The sequence below is a fragment of the Phyllobates terribilis genome, unplaced genomic scaffold (genome assembly GCF_046119375.1).
Source record: "Phyllobates terribilis strain yellow unplaced genomic scaffold, ASM4611937v1 Scaffold_602__1_contigs__length_984359, whole genome shotgun sequence".
Classification (NCBI taxonomy): Eukaryota; Metazoa; Chordata; class Amphibia; order Anura; family Dendrobatidae; genus Phyllobates; species Phyllobates terribilis.
Genome location: NW_027363362.1, coordinates 490,974 through 512,303, shown reverse-complemented (window position 1 = coordinate 512,303; position 21,330 = coordinate 490,974). Strand labels below are relative to the sequence as shown.

The 21,330-nt window shown below is 44.5% G+C and overlaps 11 non-coding genes and 2 pseudogenes across 11 annotated transcripts; all 13 read left to right on the top strand.

Moving 5' to 3' along the window:
- Positions 1 to 617: 617 nt before the first annotated feature.
- On the top strand, positions 618 to 808 carry LOC141233730 (U2 spliceosomal RNA). Its single transcript, XR_012299771.1, has one exon. It is a non-coding gene; the product is annotated as a U2 spliceosomal RNA (small nuclear RNA).
- A 1,115-nt stretch (positions 809 to 1,923) lies between these two features.
- Positions 1,924 to 2,114, top strand: LOC141233729 (U2 spliceosomal RNA). The gene has a single exon (XR_012299770.1). It is a non-coding gene; the product is annotated as a U2 spliceosomal RNA (small nuclear RNA).
- A 6,608-nt stretch (positions 2,115 to 8,722) lies between these two features.
- On the top strand, positions 8,723 to 8,911 carry LOC141233667 (U2 spliceosomal RNA). Its single transcript, XR_012299735.1, has one exon. It is a non-coding gene; the product is annotated as a U2 spliceosomal RNA (small nuclear RNA).
- Positions 8,912 to 10,026: 1,115 nt separating this feature from the next.
- Positions 10,027 to 10,142, top strand: LOC141233712 (U2 spliceosomal RNA; annotated as a pseudogene).
- Positions 10,143 to 10,666: 524 nt separating this feature from the next.
- LOC141233645 (U2 spliceosomal RNA) lies at positions 10,667 to 10,847 on the top strand (annotated as a pseudogene).
- Positions 10,848 to 11,961: 1,114 nt separating this feature from the next.
- Positions 11,962 to 12,152, top strand: LOC141233642 (U2 spliceosomal RNA). The gene has a single exon (XR_012299715.1). It is a non-coding gene; the product is annotated as a U2 spliceosomal RNA (small nuclear RNA).
- A 1,118-nt stretch (positions 12,153 to 13,270) lies between these two features.
- Positions 13,271 to 13,461, top strand: LOC141233728 (U2 spliceosomal RNA). The gene has a single exon (XR_012299769.1). It is a non-coding gene; the product is annotated as a U2 spliceosomal RNA (small nuclear RNA).
- A 1,118-nt stretch (positions 13,462 to 14,579) lies between these two features.
- On the top strand, positions 14,580 to 14,770 carry LOC141233726 (U2 spliceosomal RNA). The gene has a single exon (XR_012299767.1). It is a non-coding gene; the product is annotated as a U2 spliceosomal RNA (small nuclear RNA).
- Positions 14,771 to 15,888: 1,118 nt separating this feature from the next.
- Positions 15,889 to 16,079, top strand: LOC141233725 (U2 spliceosomal RNA). The gene has a single exon (XR_012299766.1). It is a non-coding gene; the product is annotated as a U2 spliceosomal RNA (small nuclear RNA).
- Positions 16,080 to 17,197: 1,118 nt separating this feature from the next.
- LOC141233724 (U2 spliceosomal RNA) lies at positions 17,198 to 17,388 on the top strand. Its single transcript, XR_012299765.1, has one exon. It is a non-coding gene; the product is annotated as a U2 spliceosomal RNA (small nuclear RNA).
- A 1,115-nt stretch (positions 17,389 to 18,503) lies between these two features.
- LOC141233723 (U2 spliceosomal RNA) lies at positions 18,504 to 18,694 on the top strand. The gene has a single exon (XR_012299764.1). It is a non-coding gene; the product is annotated as a U2 spliceosomal RNA (small nuclear RNA).
- A 1,115-nt stretch (positions 18,695 to 19,809) lies between these two features.
- LOC141233638 (U2 spliceosomal RNA) lies at positions 19,810 to 20,000 on the top strand. The gene has a single exon (XR_012299711.1). It is a non-coding gene; the product is annotated as a U2 spliceosomal RNA (small nuclear RNA).
- Positions 20,001 to 21,115: 1,115 nt separating this feature from the next.
- LOC141233722 (U2 spliceosomal RNA) lies at positions 21,116 to 21,306 on the top strand. Its single transcript, XR_012299763.1, has one exon. It is a non-coding gene; the product is annotated as a U2 spliceosomal RNA (small nuclear RNA).
- Positions 21,307 to 21,330: the final 24 nt, after the last annotated feature.

Here is a 21,330-nt window from a genome sequence, read left to right as displayed (position 1 = left end):
CCTCTGCTGGAACACTGACTTCTTTCATTTAATGCCTGCAGACTATAAAAGAGAACCCAACCCAAAAAGTTTGGTTGATTAGTCTGTGGCATTCTGTTAAACTGTTGCTTATGGCGGTCTCTGTGAGCTTCTCAGCGACATTCAGCCAGCCAGGTATCCTGCCTGCAGTAGATGGAATGTGGCAATGGAACGCTGGCTGCGCATGTCATAATAGGCTCTGAGCCTTTATATACCTGTGCACAGCAGCAGCCACCTTCAGTCTGCTGCTGGACAGCCAGCAGCAGCAGCAGCAGGAGAGGTATGTAATCAGGAGCCCTCCTGCTAAGGGTAGACAGCTGCTCGTTCCACCCCACCCCCCGCCTTAATTGGTTCTCCTCCCTTCCAACGGTGTTGAGGCGGGTGGGAACAGCAGGGGGTGAAGGTGCTGTGTTTAAAGAGGTGGAGTTATGCAGATCTAAAACGCGTGGATTGCAGCAGCAGCAAGCCGAAAAGTGCAGGCATGTAAGGGATCTAGAGGTTGACAACATGTCTTCTTAACGGGAGTCCAGGAGCTCATCTCCACAAATGGACTTTTCAGGATCCTTGGGTGGCTCCGTAGTTTGAAACCAATTCTGGTTATCGCTTCTCGGCCTTTTGGCTAAGATCAAGTGTAGTATCTGTTCTTATCAGTTTAATATCTGATACGTCCCCTATCTGGGGACCATATATTAAATGGATTTTTAGAACAGGGAGATGGAAAAAGAGCTTGCTCTGTCCACTCCACGCATTGACCTGGTATTGCAGTATCTCCAGGACCGGTGCACCCCTTCTTTAATGCAGTTTCTAAAATCAGAAAGAATTGAATTCAATGTTTTTTGTTCATTTTGCTTGTTTGTCGGATTTTGGGATGGACTCTTTGGCTTTGCTTTTCTTCTCCTCATTGGATTTTTCATGTTCAAAGTTGCAGAAGCCAGATTACAAGCTCATTTTGGTTCAACTTCAGCAACTGTGCATTGCATTGCCATGTAATGTGATGCAATGCTATCTTTCTAGCTCTCCCTTTTTACTTCCTTTTGGATAAACAGACATATTAGGCAAGCATTTTGGAGCTTTCACCTAAATAACTACAGGTGGTGAGATAAGCTGCACAATATAATTGACCTTTCAGTATATTGTTGCACACACACCATCTATTTAGCAAATGCCCTTGTTATCAACAGCAGCCTTTTAAACTCACCTGAGCTAACAGGTATGTGCGCTGGTTACTCTGCTGCGCTTAAAATTTCTTTTTTGGTTTGCTACAATGCCTTTTCTGAAACGTTGTCTCCCTCTGCTGGAACACTGACTTCTTTCATTTAATGCCTGCAGACTATAAAAGAGAACCCAACCCAAAAAGTTTGGTTGATTAGTCTGTGGCATTCTGTTAAACTGTTGCTTATGGCGGTCTCTGTGAGCTTCTCAGCGACATTCAGCCAGCCAGGTATCCTGCCTGCAGTAGATGGAATGTGGCAATGGAACGCTGGCTGCGCGTGTCATAATAGACTCTGAGCCTTTATATACCTGTGCACAGCAGCAGCCACCTTCAGTCTGCTGCTGGACAGCCAGCAGCAGCAGCAGCAGGAGAGGTATGTAATCAGGAGCCCTCCTGCTAAGGGTAGACAGCTGCTCGTTCCACCCCACCCCCCGCCTTAATTGGTTCTCCTCCCTTCCAACGGTGTTGAGGCGGGTGGGAACAGCAGGGGGTGAAGGTGCTGTGTTTAAAGAGGTGGAGTTATGCAGATCTAAAACGCGTGGATTGCAGCAGCAGCAAGCCGAAAAGTGCAGGCATGTAAGGGATCTAGAGGTTGACAACATGTCTTCTTAACGGGAGTCCATGAGCTCATCTCCACAAATGGACTTTTCAGGATCCTTGGGTGGCTCCGTAGTTTGAAACCAATTCTGGTTATCGCTTCTCGGCCTTTTGGCTAAGATCAAGTGTAGTATCTGTTCTTATCAGTTTAATATCTGATACGTCCCCTATCTGGGGACCATATATTAAATGGATTTTTAGAACAGGGAGATGGAAAAAGAGCTTGCTCTGTCCACTCCACGCATTGACCTGGTATTGCAGTATCTCCAGGACCGGTGCACCCCTTCTTTAATGCAGTTTCTAAAATCAGAAAGAATTGAATTCAATGTTTTTTGTTCATTTTGCTTGTTTGTCGGATTTTGGGATGGACTCTTTGGCTTTGCTTTTCTTCTCCTCATTGGATTTTTCATGTTCAAAGTTGCAGAAGCCAGATTACAAGCTCATTTTGGTTCAACTTCAGCAACTGTGCATTGCATTGCCATGTAATGTGATGCAATGCTATCTTTCTAGCTCTCCCTTTTTACTTCCTTTTGGATAAACAGACATATTAGGCAAGCATTTTGGAGCTTTCACCTAAATAACTACAGGTGGTGAGATAAGCTGCACAATATAATTGACCTTTCAGTATATTGTTGCACACACACCATCTATTTAGCAAATGCCCTTGTTTTCAACAGCAGCCTTTTAAACTCACCTGAGCTAACAGGTATGTGCGCTGGTTACTCTGCTGCGCTTAAAATTTCTTTTTTGGTTTGCTACAATGCCTTTTCTGAAACGTTGTCTCCCTCTGCTGGAACACTGACTTCTTTCATTTAATGCCTGCAGACTATAAAAGAGAACCCAACCCAAAAAGTTTGGTTGATTAGTCTGTGGCATTCTGTTAAACTGTTGCTTATGGCGGTCTCTGTGAGCTTCTCAGCGACATTCAGCCAGCCAGGTATCCTGCCTGCAGTAGATGGAATGTGGCAATGGAACGCTGGCTGCGCGTGTCATAATAGGCTCTGAGCCTTTATATACCTGTGCACAGCAGCAGCCACCTTCAGTCTGCTGCTGGACAGCCAGCAGCAGCAGCAGCAGCAGGAGAGGTATGTAATCAGGAGCCCTCCTGCTAAGGGTAGACAGCTGCTCGTTCCACCCCACCCCCCGCCTTAATTGGTTCTCCTCCCTTCCAACGGTGTTGAGGCGGGTGGGAACAGCAGGGGGTGAAGGTGCTGTGTTTAAAGAGGTGGAGTTATGCAGATCTAAAACGCGTGGATTGCAGCAGCAGCAAGCCGAAAAGTGCAGGCATGTAAGGGATCTAGAGGTTGACAACATGTCTTCTTAACGGGAGTCCAGGAGCTCATCTCCACAAATGGACTTTTCAGGATCCTTGGGTGGCTCCGTAGTTTGAAACCAATTCTGGTTATCGCTTCTCGGCCTTTTGGCTAGGATCAGGTGCAGTGATCTATCGGCTGCTGCCTTGGTCTCGGCTAGGAGGTGCCTGGGGTACCCGACTTGTTGGCCTTGGGGGATCGCTCTCTCTTAACTGAGGGAGCTTCACCCCCTTGCAGCTATTGGCAGGTCGGCTTAGTCCCCGGACAACGGGGAGCGATCGCGTCTTGTCTTCGGGGCGACCCGAGGAAATAAGGGCGTTTTCCTTTGCTGAGCTTTATCGCTTAGTGGGCTGTGTAAGTTCTTGGGGTACCCCTCCCTCGGTCTTGGGTTTGTTCCTGCTTTTGTGGGATTCATTCCCTTGTTACTATTGGGGGAGGGCTTAGTCCCTGAGGGCCGAAAATGCCTTTTTCTTTTGGATTTGCGGTGGGGGAGACTCCACTGCGACAGTCCATTAGAATCATGGTGGATGAATGCCAGCGCCATGAGAAGAATCTGCAGTACATCGTGCATGAGATTCTTTTTGGGTTCTTCCACCTGGAGCGAGATAAGATCCTGTGTCTTTACGATCAGGAATTCCGTGGGCGATATACCATTTCCTTTATGGCTAAATCATGCTGTGATAATATCCATGCAGCACTGATGGTTGCGGACAAGCACGATGAGAGACTGAACGGGCTGAGCTTTGACTTCCTCTACGGTGAAGAGGAAGTACCCTTGGTGATCTTCATGTACAGCCCATTCGTCTCTGAGGGCGATATCGAAACCTTTTTGAAGCGTTACTGCAAGTCAGTGCGCTTCTCACATGATATCCTCAACTCCCAGCGCTTCTGGAATGGGAAGAGGAAATACCTGGTGAAGTTCCATCCAGATCAGAGTGGCATTGGTGGTCTTCACCACCCGCCTGCTAATTTTGCCATTGGTAATGTCAGGGGATTCCTACGCTACCCAGGAATGCCCCTTCAATGCCGGAATTGTCATGAATATGGGCATACACGAGAAAATTGTACAAGGGCTCATGTAGTCTTTTGCAACAAGTGCGGTAAGAGTGGGCACACCTCCGCTACGTGTGACTCTGAGATCGTATGTAACCTATGTGGGAAGGCAGGTCACGCCTTCAGGAATTGTCCGAGCAAAAAGTCAAAAACATATGACATGTTTAAGTCAGGTCAACTGACTATCCAAGAATACTTCGGAGGGAGTATTACTACACCTGCCCCTGGACCTGGGTTGGCGCACGCTGACGGGTCCGGACCAAATCCTTCAACGGCTCCGCCAGAGGGCCCGCTGGTAGTTCCACAGAAGGACGGTCGTAGGGGTTCCATAAGATTAACCGAGGGTTCGCTCTCTGTGGAATTGATCGATGTTCTGGCTCTAGATGTTGCCGTATCTCAGAGTCAAGAGGAAGGGTCCTCATCCAGCATGAATGCACCACCGGCATTATGTGGAACTGAGGAGACCTCTAGTACCCCGATTAAGCAAGCACCCAGATTCGCCACACCATCATCGGTGATCTTGGGTAAGGGCAAAAAGGGTACGCTCCTTAATCGATCAACCAGTGTGTCGGAAAGAGAGACCTCTAGGGCGCGAAGTAAAAAGGACCCGGCTAAGACCCAGTCGAGCCCTGGTCCTCGAACCAGAAGTCGCAGTAGTTCCGTGACCAGACCAGAGGACAAGACGACCCAGAGGGATGACACCCGTTCCATAGACCAGACCGCCATGAGGACTGCAGATGCACAGGACTTGGAAAAGATGGACAGCTCCCAGCCTCTGAAAAGGCAACGGGAGGACGTAAAGCAACCTGATATCCAAAGAAAACATGGATGTCGAGGTCCAGATGAGGAGCCAAAAGTGGATGATGCCTTTTTGCCTGCTTCAGATCCCGGTAATATTAAACAAATCCTGACCCCTGGAGATGCGGAGGAGGAGGTGCCGTGTATTGACTTCTTCCCATCTTCAGATCCTGATTCTTCTTAATGTCTGTTCCTCTTAAAATCTCCTCACTAAATGTGAGGTCCCTAAAGAGCCCTACACGTAGGGCTGCTTTATTTTCTTATTTAGAGACATTGGACTTTGATTTCTGCTTTCTACAAGAATGTGGTATACAGAGTAATTTAAATTATAAGGACTTAAAAGAAGACTGGAAACTGGGCGCTTCTGTGTGGTCCGGTGCTAATGACTGTCGTGCTGCCGGAGTTGGACTACTTTGCCGTGGACATTCTACCATCATTCAATCTGTGACTGAAATTATACCTGGCAGAGCTATTTTAATACATCTTGTTTTTAATGGACTTTCTTTACGTTTATTAAATGTGTACGCTCCTCCTGGGAAGCAGGAAAGGGCGGATTTACTTGAAATATTGCCATTATTTTGTGTTGGGTCAACCCCCCTGCTAGTGGGAGGAGATTTTAATTGTTTACGTGATGGGGAATCCCGGCAGGGTGGGGATGTGAATCGTAAAGACCGTACCTCCTATTTGTTGAAAAGTTTAATCGATGATTTTAGATTACAGGACTGCTGGAAGGAACTCTTGCCGGCGGATCCAGGTGTTACATGGTCCAATGGAAGAGTTTCTTCTAGAATTGATTTCATATTTGCTTCTACTGCCTTTAAACCTTGTAAATGTTTTCTTTTATCTAATTTATTCTCTGATCATAAAGTTTTATCTGTGTTTTTAGAGTTAGCAGGGGAACAAAATACCTCAAGAGGCCCATGGAGATTAAATACAACTCTCCTAGAGGATATTGATATTCAAAAGAGGTTTGTGCAGGCCTACCAGTGCTGGCAATCAAAGAGAGACCCCCGCGCCTCGATGCTGGATTGGTGGGAGAGCATTAAACCTAAGATTAAATTATTTTTTATTAAGGCAGGGAAAATGAAAGCAAAAAAGAAAAAGCAGTGGTTTTATGTTTTTAATATGAGATTACAAGTACTCTTTAAACTAAAAGAAGTTGGTATTGATGTGGATGATGATATTGCAAATCTTAAGTCTGAAATAAAAAATGCTCTTAATGAAAAAGGAAAACAAATAATTTTTAACTCCCATGTACAGCACCTGGAGGAAGGAGAGAAATGCTCCCGATTCTTCTTCAAAAAGGTAATGGGGAGGAGGGACGCAATCCTAAATCTTGAAGGTGAAAATGATATTAAGGGTATGTTAGGAAAAGCTTTTAATTTTTATCAACTTCTTTTTAACACTAAAGTTATAGATCCATCCTTTTTAGAGTATGCTATTAATTCCCTTGATTTTAAGTTAGATATTTTAGACCAGGGTATTTTATCTAGGGATCTCACCAGTGAGGAACTTTTACAGATTTTTAAAAGTTTCTCCAGTGGGAAAGCCCCTGGGGAAGACGGTCTACCGATTGAGTTTTATCTGACTTTTTGGGGAATTTTAAAGAACGATATGTTTTTATTGTTTAAAGAAGCTTTTAATACTAATAAATTACCCCCATCTTGGAGGAGAGGTCTGGTATCTTTAATATATAAAAAAGGGGATAGGAGCCAACTTAAAAACTGGCGGCCTATTACGCTTTTAAACCTTGATTATAAAATTTTAGCTAAACTTATTGCAGTCCGTTTAAAACCCTTTATAGCCAAATTAATTCACCCTAACCAGGTATGTGGTGTTCCCGGAAGAACCATAGCTGAGTCCCTCAACATAATTAGGGATACCATATGGTATTCAAAAGAGAGAAGTCAAAACCTTGCTATTTTATCCTTAGACTTTGAAAAAGCTTTTGACAGGGTATCGCATGAATTTCTTTTTATGGTTCTTAAAAAAATGGCGTTTCCAGAGAAAATTTTAACCCGCATTATGCTTTTATATCATTCTTGTTTTAGTCAAATTTCTGTAAATGGGTTTTTAACGAAGGGGGTTCCTCTATTATCAGGGGTGAAACAAGGGTGCCCTCTCTCACCACTGCTCTTTATCTGTGTTATGGAACCACTATTAACCATACTGAGAAAAGATAAAGTAATTAAAGGGGTACCTATTCCCGGGAGTAGGGGTATGCAACGTAAAGCCCTAAGTTACATGGATGATGTTACCATACTATGTCCAGATTCCACATCTCTGAGGAGGGTATTGAGAAACACACAATTTTTCTGTGAAGCCTCAGGTTTTAAATTAAATATAGATAAATGTGACTGTTTTAATGTGGGGGGATGGGACTCCTCTTTGACCCCTGGGATAGTGATACAGAAAAATCACATAAAAATTTTAGGAATTATTTTTAACCAAGCCAATGAGGGGGACCCTAACTGGGACTCTGCAATGGATAAAATAGAAAAAAAGATCTCATTGTGGAATTTAAGGAACCTTAGTATGGAAGGTAAAATTTTAATTATTAAAGCCGTTTTAATTCCCATTATGTTGTATGTTGCAATGGTGTTTCCCCCTTCCAATTTACAAATCAAGAAAGTAACAAGAATTGTTTTTATGTTTTTATGGGGTTCAAAAATGGAAAAGTTAAAAAGAGATCTGATGTACAAATGTAAATCTAATGGAGGTAAAGATGTACCCAATTTTTTTACCTTTTTCCATATAAAGTATTTCTGCTTCTGTTTTAAGGTTTTTAAATCTGATGGCATTTTTAGTTATTTTTTAAAATATGCAGCAGGAATGATTTTTAAAAGGTGGTTTAGCCTACCTTTAAGTTCTCCTGTGCTCCTGTGCCCACCTAAACAGTATGTGATACTTGAGAAAACGGTCAGACTTTTAGGTCTCCAGGAATTGGAGCCTGATATATTGGGGGACCAAAGGAAGGTATCTATTGCTTGCAGACACTCTGAGGACACAATTCCTGTCTCCAATTTTTCACAGGCAAGGTCCAAAACGGTGTGGCGAAATGTGTACGGGAAATATCTTGCAAATGTACACAAGGACCTTGCCTGGGCTATCGTCCACCAGTGCCTCCCTACCCGTGAGTTTCAACATAGGCGGGGGCTGGTGGCGAGAGCCAAATGTCCAAGAGATATATGCGGGGAAAGTGAGTCTGTATTGCATCTCTTTTGGAATTGTCCTTTTGCACAGGAGGTTTGGAGAAAGGTAGGCCCACTTTTAAAATGGGCATGTGGCCTGAAAGATTTTAATCACTTTTATGTCTTTTATGGTCTTTTTAAGTGTCCAAATTTTAAACAATTCCGAGTTGCCTGGATTATTATTAATTGTTTTAAAAATGCCATGTGGAAAGTTAGAAATATTTTACTCTTCAAACATGATCATATTGATTCAACAGACTGTATAAAAATAGCTTTAAGTGAAATGTATATTTACTATCTCAGAGATAAAAAACTGTATGGAGCAAAAGAAGCGGCTTCTATGTGGTGTGTACAATTATGGAACACAATTAGTGGTAATTAAATAAACCCAAGTACATCTGTAATTATGATTTTCTTAATTGTTACAATGGTTTTATGATGGTAAATTGTGTTTTTACAAAAAACTTGAATTGATTATTATCATGTTTTATCATTTTATTGTAATGTTATAAATGTTCTTTTTTAAAACCTTTGTAAATATACTTTTGAATCAATAAAATTGCGTTGAAACCTTATCTGTTCTTATCAGTTTAATATCTGATACGTCCCCTATCTGGGGACCATATATTAAATGGATTTTTAGAACAGGGAGATGGAAAAAGAGCTTGCTCTGTCCACTCCACGCATTGACCTGGTATTGCAGTATCTCCAGGACCGGTGCACCCCTTCTTTAATGCAGTTTCTAAAATCAGAAAGAATTGAATTCAATGTTTTTTGTTCATTTTGCTTGTTTGTCGGATTTTGGGATGGACTCTTTGGCTTTGCTTTTCTTCTCCTCATTGGATTTTTCATGTTCAAAGTTGCAGAAGCCAGATTACAAGCTCATTTTGGTTCAACTTCAGCAACTGTGCATTGCATTGCCATGTAATGTGATGCAATGCTATCTTTCTAGCTCTCCCTTTTTACTTCCTTTTGGATAAACAGACATATTAGGCAAGCATTTTGGAGCTTTCACCTAAATAACTACAGGTGGTGAGATAAGCTGCACAATATAATTGACCTTTCAGTATATTGTTGCACACACACCATCTATTTAGCAAATGCCCTTGTTATCAACAGCAGCCTTTTAAACTCACCTGAGCTAACAGGTATGTGCGCTGGTTACTCTGCTGCGCTTAAAATTTCTTTTTTGGTTTGCTACAATGCCTTTTCTGAAATGTTGTCTCCCTCTGCTGGAACACTGACTTCTTTCATTTAATGCCTGCAGACTATAAAAGAGAACCCAACCCAAAAAGTTTGGTTGATTAGTCTGTGGCATTCTGTTAAACTGTTGCTTATGGCGGTCTCTGTGAGCTTCTCAGCGACATTCAGCCAGCCAGGTATCCTGCCTGCAGTAGATGGAATGTGGCAATGGAACGCTGGCTGCGCGTGTCAAAATAGGCTCTGAGCCTTTATATACCTGTGCACAGCAGCAGCCACCTTCAGTCTGCTGCTGGACAGCCAGCAGCAGCAGCAGCAGGAGAGGTATGTAATCAGGAGCCCTCCTGCTAAGGGTAGACAGCTGCTCGTTCCACCCCACCCCCCGCCTTAATTGGTTCTCCTCCCTTCCAACGGTGTTGAGGCGGGTGGGAACAGCAGGGGGTGAAGGTGCTGTGTTTAAAGAGGTGGAGTTATGCAGATCTAAAACGCGTGGATTGCAGCAGCAGCAAGCCGAAAAGTGCAGGCATGTAAGGGATCTAGAGGTTGACAACATGTCTTCTTAACGGGAGTCCAGGAGCTCATCTCCACAAATGGACTTTTCAGGATCCTTGGGTGGCTCCGTAGTTTGAAACCAATTCTGGTTATCGCTTCTCGGCCTTTTGGCTAAGATCAAGTGTAGTATCTTTTGAAAAGGCAGTTTTGTCCTTGGGCTGCCCTAGTAAATTGATGCATATTACACACTGGTTTGGTGCACTTGTTAGTACGCCAGGTGGCTCATAGAGTTATCTGATGGAAAACATGGCCCTCCAGGATCGAAGTCACTAGGCTGGGTAAGTGTGAGGGCTTTGGAGCAATGTGCCCCAGGAGTAGGCGCCCTGGTGGGAGTCCAAGCTTACTGGGACTGGGAACCCCAGAAAGACTTGGCTTCGTAGCACGCCGCACCTTTGCCAATCATACTTTCTGAGCAACCCCCCCTATTCCTGGCCTCCGGGCTAGGAAGGGGAATTTTTATAAACCCGGTCGGAGGTCCGGTCAGCTTTGGGCTGAGAAACCAACACAGGCTCCAGCTCCACTAGGGTGGCAGCCTAGATGGAAGCTGGGAGCACGAAAACGGCTCTTCTCCGGCTTCGGCTAGGGAGAGCATCGGAGATCCCTGACCCTCGCTGTGGCCTTCTGGCTCGGAGGGATGGGGATGGTTTATTGGGGACCCTCTCCTCCGGGAAGGGTCCACATGAATCCTCGCCTCGTGCGCTGTTTTGGTGTGACTTCGGTCACATTTTTCAGTGCCTTGGATGCAGCTTCAATCAAAAATCTGTTCTTATCAGTTTAATATCTGATACGTCCCCTATCTGGGGACCATATATTAAATGGATTTTTAGAACAGGGAGATGGAAAAAGAGCTTGCTCTGTCCACTCCACGCATTGACCTGGTATTGCAGTATCTCCAGGACCGGTGCACCCCTTCTTTAATGCAGTTTCTAAAATCAGAAAGAATTGAATTCAATGTTTTTTGTTCATTTTGCTTGTTTGTCGGATTTTGGGATGGACTCTTTGGCTTTGCTTTTCTTCTCCTCATTGGATTTTTCATGTTCAAAGTTGCAAAAGCCAGATTACAAGCTCATTTTGGTTCAACTTCAGCAACTGTGCATTGCATTGCCATGTAATGTGATGCAATGCTATCTTTCTAGCTCTCCCTTTTTACTGCCTTTTGGATAAACAGACATATTAGGCAAGCATTTTGGAGCTTTCACCTAAATAACTACAGGTGGTGAGATAAGCTGCACAATATAATTGACCTTTCAGTATATTGTTGCACACACACCATCTATTTAGCAAATGCCCTTGTTATCAACAGCAGCCTTTTAAACTCACCTGATCTAACAGGTATGTGCGCTGGTTACTCTGCTGCGCTTAAAATTTCTTTTTTGGTTTGCTACAATGCCTTTTCTGAAACGTTGTCTCCCTCTGCTGGAACACTGACTTCTTTCATTTAATGCCTGCAGACTATAAAAGAGAACCCAACCCAAAAAGTTTGGTTGATTAGTCTGTGGCATTCTGTTAAACTGTTGCTTATGGCGGTCTCTGTGAGCTTCTCAGCGACATTCAGCCAGCCAGGTATCCTGCCTGCAGTAGATAGAATGTGGCAATGGAACGCTGGCTGCGCGTGTCATAATAGGCTCTGAGCCTTTATATACCTGTGCACAGCAGCAGCCACCTTCAGTCTGCTGCTGGACAGCCAGCAGCAGCAGCAGCAGGAGAGGTATGTAATCTGGAGCCCTCCTGCTAAGGGTAGACAGCTGCTCGTTCCACCCCACCCCCCGCCTTAATTGGTTCTCCTCCCTTCCAACGGTGTTGAGGCGGGTGGGAACAGCAGGGGGTGAAGGTGCTGTGTTTAAGAGGTGGAGTTATGCTGATCTAAAACGCGTGGATTGCAGCAGCAGCAAGCCGAAAAGTGCAGGCATGTAAGGGATCTAGAGGTTGACAACATGTCTTCTTAACGGGAGTCCAGGAGCTCATCTCCACAAATGGACTTTTCAGGATCCTTGGGTGGCTCCGTAGTTTGAAACCAATTCTGGTTATCGCTTCTCGGCATTTTGGCTAAGATCAAGTGTAGTATCTGTTCTTATCAGTTTAATATCTGATACGTCCCCTATCTGGGGACCATATATTAAATGGATTTTTAGAACAGGGAGATGGAAAAAGAGCTTGCTCTGTCCACTCCACGCATTGACCTGGTATTGCAGTATCTTCAGGACCGGTGCACCCCTTCTTTAATGCAGTTTCTAAAATCAGAAAGAATTGAATTCAATGTTTTTTGTTCATTTTGCTTGTTTGTCGGATTTTGGGATGGACTCTTTGGCTTTGCTTTTCTTCTCCTCATTGGATTTTTCATGTTCAAAGTTGCAGAAGCCAGATTACAAGCTCATTTTGGTTCAACTTCAGCAACTGTGCATTGCATTGCCATGTAATGTGATGCAATGCTATCTTTCTAGCTCTCCCTTTTTACTTCCGTTTGGATAAACAGACATATTAGGCAAGCATTTTGGAGCTTTCACCTAAATAACTACAGGTGGTGAGATAAGCTGCACAATATAATTGACCTTTCAGTATATTGTTGCACACACACCATCTATTTAGCAAATGCCCTTGTTATCAACAGCAGCCTTTTAAACTCACCTGAGCTAACAGGTATGTGCGCTGGTTACTCTGCTGCGCTTAAAATTTCTTTTTTGGTTTGCTACAATGCCTTTTCTGAAACGTTGTCTCCCTCTGCTGGAACACTGACTTCTTTCATTTAATGCCTGCAGACTATAAAAGAGAACCCAACCCAAAAAGTTTGGTTGATTAGTCTGTGGCATTCTGTTAAACTGTTGCTTATGGCGGTCTCTGTGAGCTTCTCAGCGACATTCAGCCAGCCAGGTATCCTGCCTGCAGTAGATGGAATGTGGCAATGGAACGCTGGCTGCGCGTGTCATAATAGGCTCTGAGCCTTTATATACCTGTGCACAGCAGCAGCCACCTTCAGTCTGCTGCTGGACAGCCAGCAGCAACAGCAGCAGTAGGAGAGGTATGTAATCAGGAGCCCTCCTGCTAAGGGTAGACAGCTGCTCGTTCCACCCCACCCCCCACCTTAATTGGTTCTCCTCCCTTCCAACGGTGTTGAGGCGGGTGGGAACAGCAGGGGGTGAAGGTGCTGTGTTTAAAGAGGTGGAGTTATGCAGATCTAAAACGCGTGGATTGCAGCAGCAGCAAGCCGAAAAGTGCAGGCATGTAAGGGATCTAGAGGTTGACAACATGTCTTCTTAACGGGAGTCCAGGAGCTCATCTCCACAAATGGACTTTTCAGGATCCTTGGGTGGCTCCGTAGTTTGAAACCAATTCTGGTTATCGCTTCTCGGCCTTTTGGCTAAGATCAAGTGTAGTATCTGTTCTTATCAGTTTAATATCTGATACGTCCCCTATCTGGGGACCATATATTAAATGGATTTTTAGAACAGGGAGATGGAAAAAGAGCTTGCTCTGTCCACTCCACGCATTGACCTGGTATTGCAGTATCTCCAGGACCGGTGCACCCCTTCTTTAATGCAGTTTCTAAAATCAGAAAGAATTGAATTCAATGTTTTTTGTTCATTTTGCTTGTTTGTCGGATTTTGGGATGGACTCTTTGGCTTTGCTTTTCTTCTCCTCATTGGATTTTTCATGTTCAAAGTTGCAGAAGCCAGATTACAAGCTCATTTTGGTTCAACTTCAGCAACTGTGCATTGCATTGCCATGTAATGTGATGCAATGCTATCTTTCTAGCTCTCCCTTTTTACTTCCTTTTGGATAAACAGACATATTAGGCAAGCATTTTGGAGCTTTCACCTAAATAACTACAGGTGGTGAGATAGGCTGCACAATATAATTGACCTTTCAGTATATTGTTGCACACACACCATCTATTTAGCAAATGCCCTTGTTATCAACAGCAGCCTTTTAAACTCACCTGAGCTAACAGGTATGTGCGCTGGTTACTCTGCTGCGCTTAAAATTTCTTTTTTGGTTTGCTACAATGCCTTTTCTGAAACGTTGTCTCCCTCTGCTGGAACACTGACTTCTTTCATTTAATGCCTGCAGACTATAAAAGAGAACCCAACCCAAAAAGTTTGGTTGATTAGTCTGTGGCATTCTGTTAAACTGTTGCTTATGGCGGTCTCTGTGAGCTTCTCAGCGACATTCAGCCAGCCAGGTATCCTGCCTGCAGTAGATGGAATGTGGCAATGGAACGCTGGCTGCGCGTGTCATAATAGGCTCTGAGCCTTTATATACCTGTGCACAGCAGCAGCCACCTTCAGTCTGCTGCTGGACAGCCAGCAGCAGCAGCAGCAGCAGGAGAGGTATGTAATCAGGAGCCCTCCTGCTAAGGGTAGACAGCTGCTCGTTCCACCCCACCCCCCGCCTTAATTGGTTCTCCTCCCTTCCAACGGTGTTGAGGCGGGTGGGAACAGCAGGGGGTGAAGGTGCTGTGTTTAAAGAGGTGGAGTTATGCAGATCTAAAACGCGTGGATTGCAGCAGCAGCAAGCCGAAAAGTGCAGGCATGTAAGGGATCTAGAGGTTGACAACATGTCTTCTTAACGGGAGTCCAGGAGCTCATCTCCACAAATGGACTTTTCAGGATCCTTGGGTGGCTCCGTAGTTTGAAACCAATTCTGGTTATCGCTTCTCGGCCTTTTGGCTAAGATCAAGTGTAGTATCTGTTCTTATCAGTTTAATATCTGATACGTCCCCTATCTGGGGACCATATATTAAATGGATTTTTAGAACAGGGAGATGGAAAAAGAGCTTGCTCTGTCCACTCCACGCATTGACCTGGTATTGCAGTATCTCCAGGACCGGTGCACCCCTTCTTTAATGCAGTTTCTAAAATCAGAAAGAATTGAATTCAATGTTTTTTGTTCATTTTGCTTGTTTGTCGGATTTTGGGATGGACTCTTTGGCTTTGCTTTTCTTCTCCTCATTGGATTTTTCATGTTCAAAGTTGCAGAAGCCAGATTACAAGCTCATTTTGGTTCAACTTCAGCAACTGTGCATTGCATTGCCATGTAATGTGATGCAATGCTATCTTTCTAGCTCTCCCTTTTTACTTCCTTTTGGATAAACAGACATATTAGGCAAGCATTTTGGAGCTTTCACCTAAATAACTACAGGTGGTGAGATAAGCTGCACAATATAATTGACCTTTCAGTATATTGTTGCACACACACCATCTATTTAGCAAATGCCCTTGTTATCAACAGCAGCCTTTTAAACTCACCTGAGCTAACAGGTATGTGCGCTGGTTACTCTGCTGCGCTTAAAATTTCTTTTTTGGTTTGCTACAATGCCTTTTCTGAAACATTGTCTCCCTCTGCTGGAACACTGACTTCTTTCATTTAATGCCTGCAGACTATAAAAGAGAACCCAACCCAAAAAGTTTGGTTGATTAGTCTGTGGCATTCTGTTAAACTGTTGCTTATGGCGGTCTCTGTGAGCTTCTCAGCGACATTCAGCCAGCCAGGTATCCTGCCTGCAGTAGATGGAATGTGGCAATGGAACGCTGGCTGCGCGTGTCATAATAGGCTCTGAGCCTTTATATACCTGTGCACAGCAGCAGCCACCTTCAGTCTGCTGCTGGACAGCCAGCAGCAGCAGCAGCAGCAGGAGAGGTATGTAATCAGGAGCCCTCCTGCTAAGGGTAGACAGCTGCTCGTTCCACCCCACCCCCCGCCTTAATTGGTTCTCCTCCCTTCCAACGGTGTTGAGGCGGGTGGGAACAGCAGGGGGTGAAGGTGCTGTGTTTAAAGAGGTGGAGTTATGCAGATCTAAAACGCGTGGATTGCAGCAGCAGCAAGCCGAAAAGTGCAGGCATGTAAGGGATCTAGAGGTTGACAACATGTCTTCTTAACGGGAGTCCAGGAGCTCATCTCCACAAATGGACTTTTCAGGATCCTTGGGTGGCTCCGTAGTTTGAAACCAATTCTGGTTATCGCTTCTCGGCCTTTTGGCTAAGATCAAGTGTAGTATCTGTTCTTATCAGTTTAATATCTGATACGTCCCCTATCTGGGGACCATATATTAAATGGATTTTTAGAACAGGGAGATGGAAAAAGAGCTTGCTCTGTCCACTCCACGCATTGACCTGGTATTGCAGTATCTCCAGGACCGGTGCACCCCTTCTTTAATGCAGTTTCTAAAATCAGAAAGAATTGAATTCAATGTTTTTTGTTCATTTTGCTTGTTTGTCGGATTTTGGGATGGACTCTTTGGCTTTGCTTTTCTTCTCCTCATTGGATTTTTCATGTTCAAAGTTGCAGAAGCCAGATTACAAGCTCATTTTGGTTCAACTTCAGCAACTGTGCATTGCATTGCCATGTAATGTGATGCAATGCTATCTTTCTAGCTCTCCCTTTTTACTTCCTTTTGGATAAACAGACATATTAGGCAAGCATTTTGGAGCTTTCACCTAAATAACTGCAGGTGGTGAGATAAGCTGCACAATATAATTGACCTTTCAGTATATTGTTGCACACACACCATCTATTTAGCAAATGCCCTTGTTATCAACAGCAGCCTTTTAAACTCACCTGAGCTAACAGGTATGTGCGCTGGTTACTCTGCTGCGCTTAAAATTTCTTTTTTGGTTTGCTACAATGCCTTTTCTGAAACGTTGTCTCCCTCTGCTGGAACACTGACTTCTTTCATTTAATGCCTGCAGACTATAAAAGAGAACCCAACCCAAAAAGTTTGGTTGATTAGTCTGTGGCATTCTGTTAAACTGTTGCTTATGGCGGACTCTGTGAGCTTCTCAGCGACATTCAGCCAGCCAGGTATCCTGCCTGCAGTAGATGGAATGTGGCAATGGAACGCTGGCTGCGCGTGTCATAATAGGCTCTGAGCCTTTATATACCTGTGCACAGCAGCAGCCACCTTCAGTCTGCTGCTGGACAGCCAGCAGCAGCAGCAGCAGGAGGAGAGGTATGTAATCAGGAGCCCTCCTGCTAAGGGTAGACAGCTGCTCGTTCCACCCCACCCTCCGCCTTAATTGGTTCTCCTCCCTTCCAACGGTGTTGAGGCGGGTGGGAACAGCAGGGGGTGAAGGTGCTGTGTTTAAAGAGGTGGAGTTATGCAGATCTAAAACGCGTGGATTGCAGCAGCAGCAAGCCGAAAAGTGCAGTCATGTAAGGGATCTAGAGGTTGACAACATGTCTTCTTAACGGGAGTCCAGGAGCTCATCTCCACAAATTGACTTTTCAGGATCCTTGGGTGGCTCCGTAGTTTGAAACCAATTCTGGTTATCGCTTCTCGGCCTTTTGGCTAAGATCAAGTGTAGTATCTGTTCTTATCAGTTTAATATCTGATACGTCCCCTATCTGGGGACCATATATTAAATGGATTTTTAGAACAGGGAGATGGAAAAAGAGCTTGCTCTGTCCACTCCACGCATTGACCTGGTATTGCAGTATCTCCAGGACCGGTGCACCCCTTCTTTAATGCAGTTTCTAAAATCAGAAAGAATTGAATTCAATGTTTTTTGTTCATTTTGCTTGTTTGTCGGATTTTGGGATGGACTCTTTGGCTTTGCTTTTCTTCTCCTCATTGGATTTTTCATGTTCAAAGTTGCAGAAGCCAGATTACAAGCTCATTTTGGTTCAACTTCAGCAACTGTGCATTGCATTGCCATGTAATGTGATGCAATGCTATCTTTCTAGCTCTCCCTTTTTACTTCCTTTTGGATAAACAGACATATTAGGCAAGCATTTTGGAGCTTTCACCTAAATAACTACAGGTGGTGAGATAAGCTGCACAATATAATTGACCTTTCAGTATATTGTTGCACACACACCATCTATTTAGCAAATGCCCTTGTTATCAACAGCAGCCTTTTAAACTCACCTGAGCTAACAGGTATGTGCGCTGGTTACTCTGCTGCGCTTAAAATTTCTTTTTTGGTTTGCTACAATGCCTTTTCTGAAACGTTGTCTCCCTCTGCTGGAACACTGACTTCTTTCATTTAATGCCTGCAGACTATAAAAGAGAACGCAACCCAAAAAGTTTGGTTGATTAGTCTGTGGCATTCTGTTAAACTGTTGCTTATGGCGGTCTCTGTGAGCTTCTCAGCGACATTCAGCCAGCCAGGTATCCTGCCTGCAGTAGATGGAATGTGGCAATGGAACGCTGGCTGCGCGTGTCATAATAGGCTCTGAGCCTTTATATACCTGTGCACAGCAGCAGCCACCTTCAGTCTGCTGCTGGACAGCCAGCAGCAGCAGCAGCAGGAGAGGTATGTAATCAGGAGCCCTCCTGCTAAGGGTAGACAGCTGCTCGTTCCACCCCACCCCCCGCCTTAATTGGTTCTCCTCCCTTCCAACGGTGTTGAGGCGGGTGGGAACAGCAGGGGGTGAAGGTGCTGTGTTTAAAGAGGTGGAGTTATGCAGATCTAAAACGCGTGGATTGCAGCAGCAGCAAGCCGAAAAGTGCAGGCATGTAAGGGATCTAGAGGTTGACAACATGTCTTCTTAACGGGAGTCCAGGAGCTCATCTCCACAAATGGACTTTTCAGGATCCTTGGGTGGCTCCGTAGTTTGAAACCAATTCTGGTTATCGCTTCTCGGCCTTTTGGCTAAGATCAAGTGTAGTATCTGTTCTTATCAGTTTAATATCTGATACGTCCCCTATCTGGGGACCATATATTAAATGGATTTTTAGAACAGGGAGATGGAAAAAGAGCTTGCTCTGTCCACTCCACGCATTGACCTGGTATTGCAGTATCTCCAGGACCGGTGCACCCCTTCTTTAATGCAGTTTCTAAAATCAGAAAGAATTGAATTCAATGTTTTTTGTTCATTTTGCTTGTTTGTCAGATTTTGGGATGGACTCTTTGGCTTTGCTTTTCTTCTCCTCATTGGATTTTTCATGTTCAAAGTTGCAGAAGCCAGATTACAAGCTCATTTTGGTTCAACTTCAGCAACTGTGCATTGCATTGCCATGTAATGTGATGCAATGCTATCTTTCTAGCTCTCCCTTTTTACTTCCTTTTGGATAAACAGACATATTAGGCAAGCATTTTGGAGCTTTCACCTAAATAACTACAGGTGGTGAGATAAGCTGCACAATATAATTGACCTTTCAGTATATTGTTGCACACACACCATCTATTTAGCAAATGCCCTTGTTATCAACAGCAGCCTTTTAAACTCACCTGAGCTAACAGGTATGTGCGCTGGTTACTCTGCTGCGCTTAAAATTTCTTTTTTGGTTTGCTACAATGCCTTTTCTGAAACGTTGTCTCCCTCTGCTGGAACACTGACTTCTTTCATTTAATGCCTGCAGACTATAAAAGAGAACCCAACCCAAAAAGTTTGGTTGATTAGTCTGTGGCATTCTGTTAAACTGTTGCTTATGGCGGTCTCTGTGAGCTTCTCAGTGACATTCAGCCAGCCAGGTATCCTGCCTGCAGTAGATGGAATGTGGCAATGGAACGCTGGCTGCGCGTGTCATAATAGGCTCTGAGCCTTTATATACCTGTGCACAGCAGCAGCCACCTTCAGTCTGCTGCTGGACAGCCAGCAGCAGCAGCAGCAGGAGAGGTATGTAATCAGGAGCCCTCCTGCTAAGGGTAGACAGCTGCTCGTTCCACCCCACCCCCCGCCTTAATTGGTTCTCCTCCCTTCCAACGGTGTTGAGGCGGGTGGGAACAGCAGGGGGTGAAGGTGCTGTGTTTAAAGAGGTGGAGTTATGCAGATCTAAAACGCGTGGATTGCAGCAGCAGCAAGCCGAAAAGTGCAGGCATGTAAGGGATCTAGAGGTTGACAACATGTCTTCTTAACGGGAGTCCAGGAGCTCATCTCCACAAATGGACTTTTCAGGATCCTTGGGTGGCTTTGTAGTTTGAAACCAATTCTGGTTATCGCTTCTCGGCCTTTTGGCTAAAATCAAGTGTAGTATCTGTTCTTATCAGTTTAATATCTGATACGTCCCCTATCTGGGGACCATATATTAAATGGATTTTTAGAACAGGGAGATGGAAAAAGAGCTTGCTCTGTCCACTCCACGCATTGACCTGGTATTGCAGTATCTCCAGGACCGGTGCACCCCTTCTTTAATGCAGTTTCTAAAATCAGAAAGAATTGAATTCAATGTTTTTTGTTCATTTTGCTTGTTTGTCGGATTTTGGGATGGACTCTTTGGCTTTGCTTTTCTTCTCCTCATTGGATTTTTCATGTTCAAAGTTGCAGAAGCCAGATTACAAGCTCATTTTGGTTCAACTTCAGCAACTGTGCATTGCATTGCCATGTAATGTGATGCAATGCTATCTTTCTAGCTCTCCCTTTTTACTTCCTTTTGGATAAACAGACATATTAGGCAAGCATTTTGGAGCTTTCACCTAAATAACTACAGGTGGTGAGATAAGCTGCACAATATAATTGACCTTTCAGTATATTGTTGCACACACACCATCTATTTAGCAAATGTCCTTGTTATCAACAGCAGCCTTTTAAACTCACCTGAGCTAACAGGTATGTGCGCTGGTTACTCTGCTGCGCTTAAAATTTCTTTTTTGGTTTGCTACAATGCCTTTTCTGAAACGTTGTCTCCCTCTGCTGGAACACTGACTTCTTTCATTTAATGCCTGCAGACTATAAAAGAGAACCCAACCCAAAAAGTTTGGTTGATTAGTCTGTGGCATTCTGTTAAACTGTTGCTTATGGCGGTCTCTGTGAGCTTCTCAGCGACATTCAGCCAGCCAGGTATCCTGCCTGCAGTAGATGGAATGTGGCAATGGAACGCTGGCTGCGCGTGTCATAATAGGCTCTGAGCCTTTATATACCTGTGCACAGCAGCAGCCACCTTCAGTCTGCTGCTGGACAGCCAGCAGCAGCAGCAGCAGGAGAGGTATGTAATCAGGAGCCCTCCTGCTAAGGGTAGACAGCTGCTCGTTCCACCCCACCCCCCGCCTTAATTGGTTCTCCTCCCTTCCAACGGTGTTGAGGCGGGTGGGAACAGCAGGGGGTGAAGGTGCTGTGTTTAAAGAGGTGGAGTTATGCAGATCTAAAACGCGTGGATTGCAGCAGCAGCAAGCCGAAAAGTGCAGGCATGTAAGGGATCTAGAGGTTGACAACATGTCTTCTTAACGGGAGTCCAGGAGCTCATCTCCACAAATGGACTTTTCAGGATCCTTGGGTGGCTCCGTAGTTTGAAACCAATTCTGGTTATCGCTTCTCGGCCTTTTGGCTAAGATCAAGTGTAGTATCTGTTCTTATCAGTTTAATATCTGATACGTCCCCTATCTGGGGACCATATATTAAATGGATTTTTAGAACAGGGAGATGGAAAAAGAGCTTGCTCTGTCCACTCCACGCATTGACCTGGTATTGCAGTATCTCCAGGACCGGTGCACCCCTTCTTTAATGCAGTTTCTAAAATCAG